Genomic DNA, 9,431 nt, shown 5'->3' with positions numbered 1-9,431 from the left:
CAAGGCTCCCCCCCATCCCATTTACTGGCCAACAGAGTGGAGCAGCTGTTATTTTTGGCTCCCCTTACTCCTCTGGGTGTGTGACTGGACTGTCTTCCTAGGAGTGGGTGCTCCAGAACAGCCCTGCTCCATAACTGCTGTCAACTGAGTCCTTCCCTCACTCACTACTTGTCTGCCTGCTCTCAGGTGCAGAGCCCAGTAGGCATGTGAAGGAAAAAACAAGGATGGTATTGGCCCCCCCCCTTTTTTTTTTTTTTGGTCAGTAACCCCAGAGCAGTCTGCTTGCCTCCCACTTGTCTCCAGATCTCTTTCCCCCAGCCCTGTAAAAGACTGCTGCCCTGCTTGGGGATGGGGAAGTGCAGGGCCTCTGAAATGAATTTTATCAGGAGGTACAAAGCTTCTTTTGGGCCCCTTTTAGGGTACACAGTTTCTTTGGGAACCCTTCCTTTCTCCACTGAATCATAATTTCATACAATCATTGGATCCAAATTTCTACAAATTACAATAAATAAAACTATGGTTACCCAAAATGTGATTGCTAGTCTTCACATAATATAAGCAAATATTTTATGAGATCCCATAAAATTTCCAGCTCCCCTCATTTGGCACCCCGGCCCAGGTGCAATGTACCCCCTGCACCCCTTCTCATGGGCCCTGGTGAGATTGGAAAACATAACATCCCAGGCTCCTTCCTTTGGCACCTGGGCCCCCTTTTTGACCCTGGACCTGGGTTCAGTTAACCCCTGCACCCCCCTCTCATGGGCCCTGCCTGGGAAGCCTCATTACAGTGAAGCTGGTGAGCCTCTGTCTTATATATGACTCCTGTTAAATGCTACAAAATTCAGTGAGATTCATTGGCAAACCTCATCTGATATGTGATTAGCTTATTTTAATAAGTGCGCTTGTACATGTTTTGTCTTTTAAATGATACTTCAATAATGAAGCCAATATTGATACTGCAATGATTCCTACATCATGGCATTATGAGTAGTTTTACATTTTTGCACATGGACTGCCAATTTTTAAAAACAATCTTTTCACTAATAGTGCAAACCTAGATGAGCAACCAAGGTTTAACATACATTCATTTAAATATCCTGATTCTTCTATCAATAATAATGATCCTAATTCTTAATATTAATCCAGCCTTCCTTACCTTCATGGAATATGTGTAGCTTCACCATGTATAGTGCTAACACCTCTATTCTTTTTAACACATTTTCAGAAATATGACCATCCATAACTTTCCTGTTCTTCACCCATTAATTTTGGTGGGGCTTAGGAATCGTGTCTTTCTTAGACCATAGCCCAAACAGACTTCTGATATCTTACAGTACAATCCTATACATATTTGCTTGGAAGTAAGTCCCACTATGTTCAAGTAGGCTTACTCCCGGGTAGCTTTTCATAGGACTGAAGCCTTTAAGACCAACAAATGGGCAACCTAATTCTACCTCAATCCCTGTGCTGCAGTGCAGTGGCTCTGGCACGGCTACCACTGTATCCTGCAGGGGAGTTTTGGCTGCTGGAGGTCTCCTTTGGATAAGGGGACTTTTGTCCACTTACCCCAGGATCAGCCTAAGCAGCTGCTATGGTCAACTTGGACCTGTGCCACCTTGATAGGTGATGCAGAAAGTTGGATCAGGCCTGGGAAGGGGATTGGGAATCAGCATGTGTTGCTGGATCGATCCCATCCCCCTCCTGGACCTGATCCACCCTCCTTCCTATCCCTCTCCCCATTCCATCACTATGTTGTAGTGAGATGGTGAACCACTGTTCAAGCCAAGGTAGATACATTCAACCTTCCAGATCAATTCTAATTCAGCAGTTTCACACTGGAGTCTCCCTTTGAAGTCTCTTTAGGTAAAACTGAAACTTTCAGATCAGATCTACTTACATTCCAAATAGATATCAGTTGATTTTGGAGATCAGACATACAATAATTCATTACATGTTAAGTTGAAAATTTGCATTACCCAGTTTTTCAATCTGACTCAAAAATGGTCCTGCTGCACTCTGTGCTGTTTTGAGAAGGATGATACAGGCCCAAATCCTAATCAACTTTCCAGCACTAGCATAGCTGTGCCAATGGGATGTGTGCAAGGGAATGTTTGTTCCGTTACCTCAGAGCCTCACTGCCCTTATGTCAGTTTCAGAAAGTGGATTAGTATTGTACCCACAGTTTCTGAAGCCACAGTTGTGCCACAGTCAAGAAGCAATTCAGTAATGAAAACCAGAAGTTTCTCACTGGTTTAAATATTATGCAATGTGTTGACAATTGCAAGCAGTATATCTGGGTGTTAATTGTATTAATCCCAATGAACAGAATCAGGCCAATATGCAGAGATGAAAGCTCGTGTATATTAAAATGAGTTTCCCCAATTGTCTCTTAAGGTACTATGCAGCCTCAAGGCATGCTTGTGAGACATCTTGTTCTTTGCTAAGATGCATATCCCAACATACTGCTGCATCCACTCTTGTACAAGCAATTCTGTTCCAGACGCTGTGACCAGATGCAACATTATGACTTAATAAAAAGAGATACAAGAGAAGGTTTTTTTTTTTTAGTATGCATCCTAATAAGGAAGGCAAGAAAGGACAGCCACTATGATGAGGTACTTATATTAGGATCTATGGGATCCTATTTAGCAATTCTACGGGAATCGTGATTTAGCAATCACAAAGTGACGAAAATACTTACATTAGGCTGGACATTAGGTGTGGGAGTATTGTGTACTGCTAAAAACTGTGAAATTGGGAAGATTCAAACCACATGTCAGTCTTGAACTTGCTTGGTAGTTGCAGACTTTGCTCTGTCTTCAGAATCTGCAGTATGAAGATACTCCATATCTCCAATATGGGTTGTCTATGTGGATGCTGTAAAGATCACTAAGGCCCAATCCTTTCCCCTGCTGATGCAACTGTGTCAAAAAGGCACCCGCTGTATCCAGTGGGGAGGGGGTGCAGATTGCGAGGCTTTGGAGGAGAAAGGAGAATTATTTTCCCTTACCCCCATAAGCTTTCCACTACACAGTGGGTCCCCTCTCCACCCACCCCCTGCTCCCACTGCTCCCACTACAGGCATCCCCTCGAATCCTCCTGCCATGTGCAATCTCTCCCTGGCCTCCCTGGTGGCAGGACAGAAGCATGCACCTCTGTAGGCTTCCATAAAGCCATTTATGACATCCGTAAAGCAAACCCCACCACTGGAATACTAGTGGTGTTGTGATAGGGAAGGGGGATAGGATTGGTCTGAGACATATGAAGCCCTTTGAAACACTAACTGGGCAAAGAGTGACCTTTTCAAGTGGTGGCTCTCTCATGTGCAGCAATGGAGAGCAACTGTCCCAGCATCCTTTCCAGGGGCTGATGCTGCTGTCTTCCTTGCATTTATTTTTAGTTTGTGATCTCCTTTGGGACATGAGCTTCTCATGCCTTTGGCTGTCTAAGGTTGCAATTCTAACCACACTTTCCTGAGAGTAAACCCCATTGAACAAAATAGAACTTACTTCTGAATAGACCTGGTTAGGATTGTGCCCTCAATCATTTTGTGAAGTTTTTTTGGTGGAAAGGTGGGATATAAATATTTGACATAGCCAACAAAAATAAATGAATAAATAGCACTAGAGAAATATCAAGTTGCACTATATGTTGCACTATATCGATTTGGGACAGGCAAGTGAAAGCACTTTTCAATGGGTGATGATTAACTGATGTCATAGAGTGGCACTAGGTGTGTTGATGGCCCCTAGCTTAGATAGCTTTAAATTCATGGAAGAGGTCTATCAATGGCAATAAGCCATGGCAGATAAATAGTACTTCCATGTTCACTTGCTGGGGGGGAAGAGTGTTCTTGACTTCATGCACTGCTTATATCAGCCATTTTCAACCACTGTGCCATGGCACATTGGTGTGCTGTGAGCAGTCCAAAGGTGTGCCACAGAAATTTGGGGGAAGGTCATTTCTTAGTATAGCCAATTGAGGATGTGAGTTCCCCACTGGCAGTGTGGTGTGCCTTGTCAATTGTCAAAAACCTGACGATGTGCCTTCAAAATTTTAGTGCCTTGTCACTTTGCTGTGAGATGAAAAAAGTTGAAGATTGCTGGTTTATATGGTCCCTGGAGGCATCTGATTACCCATTATTGGAAGCATGATGCTAGACCAGTTAGACTTTTGATCTGATCCAGCAAGGCACTTCTTATGGTGGCAGCAATATAAGAACATAAGAAGAGCCCCGCCCGATCAGGCCAAAGGCCCATTTAGTTCAGCTTCCTGTATCTCACAGTGGCCCACCAAATGCCCCAGGGAGCACACAGGACAGCAGACACAACTTGCGTCCCAGTGCCCTCCCCTGCATCTGGCAATCAGAGGCAGCCTGCCTCTAAAACCAAGAGCCTGCATATACCTACTATGACTTGTAACCCGTAATAAGCTTTTCCTCCAGTAATTTGTCCAATCTTAAAGGCATGTGGCTACTGACACCTCTGCTGTCCACTCTGTCACTGCTGATGTCACATATATTTTACACATATAAAATATGTGGCTGATGTCACATATACGTGTGTGTGTGTGTGTGTGTGTGTGTGTGTGTGCGCATATATTTATATATATTATATTTATTATAATTATATCATCATCATCCGTAAACCTTTATTGGCATTAAAATATTTATATTATATATAAAATAAAATATAATTATATTTATTATATATTATAATATTTATGTGTATGTGTGTGTGTGTGTGTGTGCGCACGCATAGATTCTGTATTGTGTGTGTGTGTGTGTGTATACATATATATAATATTTATATGTATATATGACATCAGCCACATATTTTATATGTGTAAAATATATGTGACATCAGCAGTGATAGAGTGGATAGCAGAGGTGTCAGTAGCCACGTAACAGTGGGTACCCATATCAGTGGGTAGAGTGTGATTTTCCTTCCCCTTCTAATACACCTAGTGATTATGGGAAAATTAATGTCTTTCTTTTCCCTAGCTGACATTTGAAACAGATTCCTCATATGAGGTTACGCCTGCCATATTGAACATCTTCACTTTCAACATCTCATCATTTCTCCTTCTGACAGATGCTATTTGGAGGCATGCATTGGTACACATCGTACCCACCCTCCCTGCTTTTTTTTCCTGTCTCCAACAATGAGTGCTGCAATAGTGCTCTGGATTCTGAAATGTCTGTGGAAGACCACTGTGCGAGACTCTTTTCAAGTATTTGGCAAAAGAAATCAATCATCAATGTTAATACTGCACCCTCCCACCCACCCCCACTCTGAAAAATGCAGCTGCAGTGGAAACACTGGTGTAGAAGGAACAGAAGGGCTGTGTCTGAAGAGAAAATATGCCCATTATTTACTCCATTTAAAAATGGCATAAGACTGATTCAAGCAATATGTCTACCAGCCTGTCTCATTCACAAGAGAGGATCATGGGCGCACACTCTCTTCTTGTACACCATCCTGCTACCTAATTGCATGAGGGGCAGTGTGTCTTCACTTCCTGTCAATACATGAATTAAATACTAAAGTACAGGCATGCGCAGCTTAACAACCATTCGCTTAACAACGGACCACATATATGACGGTGGACAAACCACAATAAAGATGCTCTTAATGAGGCAATCATGTCTCCCGTAGCCTGTAGCAGAGCATATGTTGACATAACAGAGAGGCTCTTAATGCAAAGAAGAGGCAATCTATCTCCAGTATCCTGTGCAGCCAGCAGGGAGTTTCACAGGGAGTGTCTGTTTACACAACAAAGGCACTAGATTGGGCTGGATGTTCACTTAATGACCTAATCACATAACAGCGGGGATCGGAGAATGTATCCCTGTCTTATAGTATTTAATATGCATGTTCAGCAGCAATTTGGATGAATTGCCCCACATGAGATTAGGCAACAAGACAATGTGCCAGGAGAAGATACGCACGTCCACCATCCTCTCTGTTGTGATTACAAAGGCTGGTTAGAGTATAATCTACTCACTTGCTATAAGAATGCTATTATATCATCTATATAAGTTTATAGTTTATAATTAGTCATGCTCCCCTCCAGTGTGGGGAAGAGCATAGGAGCCTGGCTGCAGGATGATTCTTGGTCATTCTGCCTAAGCTTCCCTGAGCCTTGTGCCACCCTTGTTGGGGCAGAAAAATGAGAAAATTACTTCTCGCCCTCCCCAGCAGCTGGACAACTATAGGGCTCGTGCTCCCCTCCAGTGTGGGGAAGAGCATAGGAACCTGGCTGCAGGGCAATTCTCGGTGGTGGCTGACAGCTTGAGCCCTTTCCTACAGAAACTGCACCATAGCCGTAGGCTGCTTTTCCTGCCAAAACTGCACCACAGCCATAAGCTGCTTCTCCCGCCAAAACGGTACCACAGCCATAGGCTGCCTTTCCCGCCAAAATGGCACCACAGCCGTAGGGTGCTTTTCCTGCCAAAATGGCATTACAGCCGTAGGCTGCTTTTCCCGCCAAAACGGCACCACACCAGTAGGCTGCTTTCCCCGCCAAAACAGCACCACAGCCATGGGCTGCTTTTCCCGCCAAAATGGCACCACAGCCATAAACTGCTTTCCAGAAGCTGTGTGGAGAACTATTCTCCAGCGGTGCTGACAAAACAAGCCTGTTTCCCTCCAAAACACCACACAGCCGGTAAAGTGCTGCTGAGACCGTGTGAGGGCATGGCAGAGGGCGACGCAGTCCTTCAGAAGCCAGGGGATTTGTGCCAGATGGCAAGCCCCTCTAGAGAGGCATCTGAGACCCTCAGTCCAAGCTGTCTGCTCCCTGCCTCTGCCATCTGGGAGGAATTAATGGCCACGATTCAGAACATGGTTCATGCCAATGACTCCTCCAGCTTGGCCACAGCCATGGCCACACTCCAGAGATTGCTGGCCCCAATGGGGTTTTGATCCGTTCTAATCCACATCAGGGGCAGGCTGAGGGGATTTTTACCTCAGAATTTTTACCTCAGAAGCTGCTGCTGCAGTTAGAAGATTGTTAAGCTCATGCCTGGGTTCATTCCACTCCTCAGTGTCTCACTGAGGGGGATTTTCAGCCTGTTCAATGGGGCGTGGAGCCAGCAGTCCTAAGAAATCAAGAGGCTGCCAAGCCACCCGTCCTTAACTGATGCACCAAATCCTGGCTGGGACTGTGTTATCCCTGTCTTCCTAACCTCATGGTAGAAAACTCATTAGTGCAGTGGCCTTGATCAACCCCCCTCTGGCGACCAGGGCTCCTTTGTGGTACTTAGGTCTAGTTCTCAAGAACATGATTGAGACCTATAAAATAATCCAGGGGATGGATAGAGTGGATAGAGACGCTCTTTTCCCTCTCACACAACACCAGAACCAGGGGACATCCACTAAAATTGAGTGATGGGGGAGTTAGAACAGAGAAAAGAAATATTTCTTGACCCAGCATGTAATTGGTCTGTGGAACTCCCTGCCACAGGATGTGGTGCTGGGTAGAATGGATAGAGGGATGTTCTTTTCGCTCTCACACAACACCAGAACCAGGGGACATCTGCTAAATTTGAGTGTTGGGAGAGTTAGGAGAGACAAAAGAAAATATTTCTTGACCCAGCATGTAATTGGTCTGTGGAACTCCTTGCCACAGGAAATGGTGATGGCATCTTGCCCATCATGAGCGAGGGGATTGGACAAATCAGAAATTTTTCCTTCAGAAAAGTCCATCATGGGTTACAAGTCATGGTTGGTATGTGCAAGCTCCTGGTTTTAGAGGTAGGCTACCTCAGATGCAGGAGAGGGCACCAGGACACAGGTTGTGTCTTGTTGCCTTGTGTGCTCCCTGAAGCATTAGGTGGGCCACTGTGAGATGCAGGGACTAGTTGGGCCTATGGTCTGATCCAGCAGGGCTCTTCTTATGTTCTTAGGCTCACTGGCAACTGGAGCCCCAGACCCAACTGTTCTCCTCTTCCTGGTTGTTTCTGCTGCCTTGCCTTCTCAAACCTTCACCCAGAGGGTAACCAGAGAAGATGATAGCAAAGAGGAGGAAGAGCAGTAGCAAGAGCTACATAGCCATCCCATACTTACAGGGTAGTCCAGTGGTTCTCACCCTTTTTAGCCCGGGACCCACTTCTGAGAATGACAATTTGTCTGGGACCCATCGGAAGTGATGTTATCAACCTGGAAGTTATCTCATAGCCGGAAATGACATCATCAAACAGGAAGTTACATCATTATGATGTCAGCGCTGGAAGTGATGTCATCAAGCAGGAAGTTCTTGCTTAGGAACTCAAACTGTAAATGACAAGTGAAAGTATTCCAGCTCAGAAGCTTTTTCCAATTCTCCCTGCCCTCACTACTATTGCTATCAAGCAAAAAGAATAAAAATAAAACATCTGGAACAAAATATTTGTGTATTTACTACTGTTTTTATTTCTGTCTTTATTTACAAAATCTGTAGCTACTTAAACCACTTTGTGAACTTTTTGTTGAAAAGCATATAAATACTGTTAATAATGTTAATAATAATACTTCTTGTATTATGCCTGAAACTGATGTGGATTGTAGTGGTTATCTACACAGGCGCTGGGCTTAGCCTTAGTAACATGGCAACTGGCAAGCAAACTTGCTGGTTCTCTCCCCCCCCCCCCACTCTGGCAAACCAGAGTGGGCTAGTTGCTGAGTCTTCGCCCAGAGTCTGTAAACAAAGGATGTTATGAAGAAGTGCTTATCTAGGAATGTGTATTTTAGTCAAGCCAGAGCCAGCAGGTTTCTTAGTAGTGCAGATTTCAGCAACCTTCAATAATTTTCCCTAAGTGTCATCATGTGCTTTAAGAATGAATAAAAGTCTAAGGAAGCTAGCCGGGAGAAGCAGACTTCTCTCTCAATCTCATACCGTCCTACTTCCGGCTCAGCTCTCCCTGCTCTCAACCCTCTGAATGTCTGTTGTGTCTCTCATTGCTCTGACTTCTTACTGCTCTAATTCTAACTTTCAAACCCTCAGAGTGCTTCTGCTTTTAGCACTCTCACTCAGGCACCAAGGTTCTAAACCCTGGGTGCTTCCCAAGTAGTGTTGCGTTGCAACAGTGGGTGTTGATACTGTGCTCAGTACTGGTCAGAAGCAAGTGCACCTTACTCATGCACCTCAATACAAGAAGTAGCTTGAATTTTTGTAAATAAAGGAAATAAGAAAAGTAGTATCCCCCTCAGAAGGAAGATAAGGAGACACCTCCCCTCTCCTCCCCCTCTCAGCTGCTCGCCTAAGTATGCATACTCAGAATTAACTCCCATTATTGGCAATGGGGCTTACACCCAGGTAAGCAATGGGGCTTACTCCCCCCCAGCTGCTCTCTTGGCAGCCAGGCATTCAGGGATCCCCCCCTCACCCCAGCAAAGATGTAAAGAGAGGATGTGCTAGCCAGGGCAGGAAAGGATCATGGCTTCCAGAGA

The sequence above is a fragment of the Tiliqua scincoides genome, chromosome 4 (assembly GCF_035046505.1).
Source record: "Tiliqua scincoides isolate rTilSci1 chromosome 4, rTilSci1.hap2, whole genome shotgun sequence".
NCBI lineage: Eukaryota > Metazoa > Chordata > Lepidosauria > Squamata > Scincidae > Tiliqua > Tiliqua scincoides.
Note: the sequence above shows the minus strand (reverse complement) of the source record.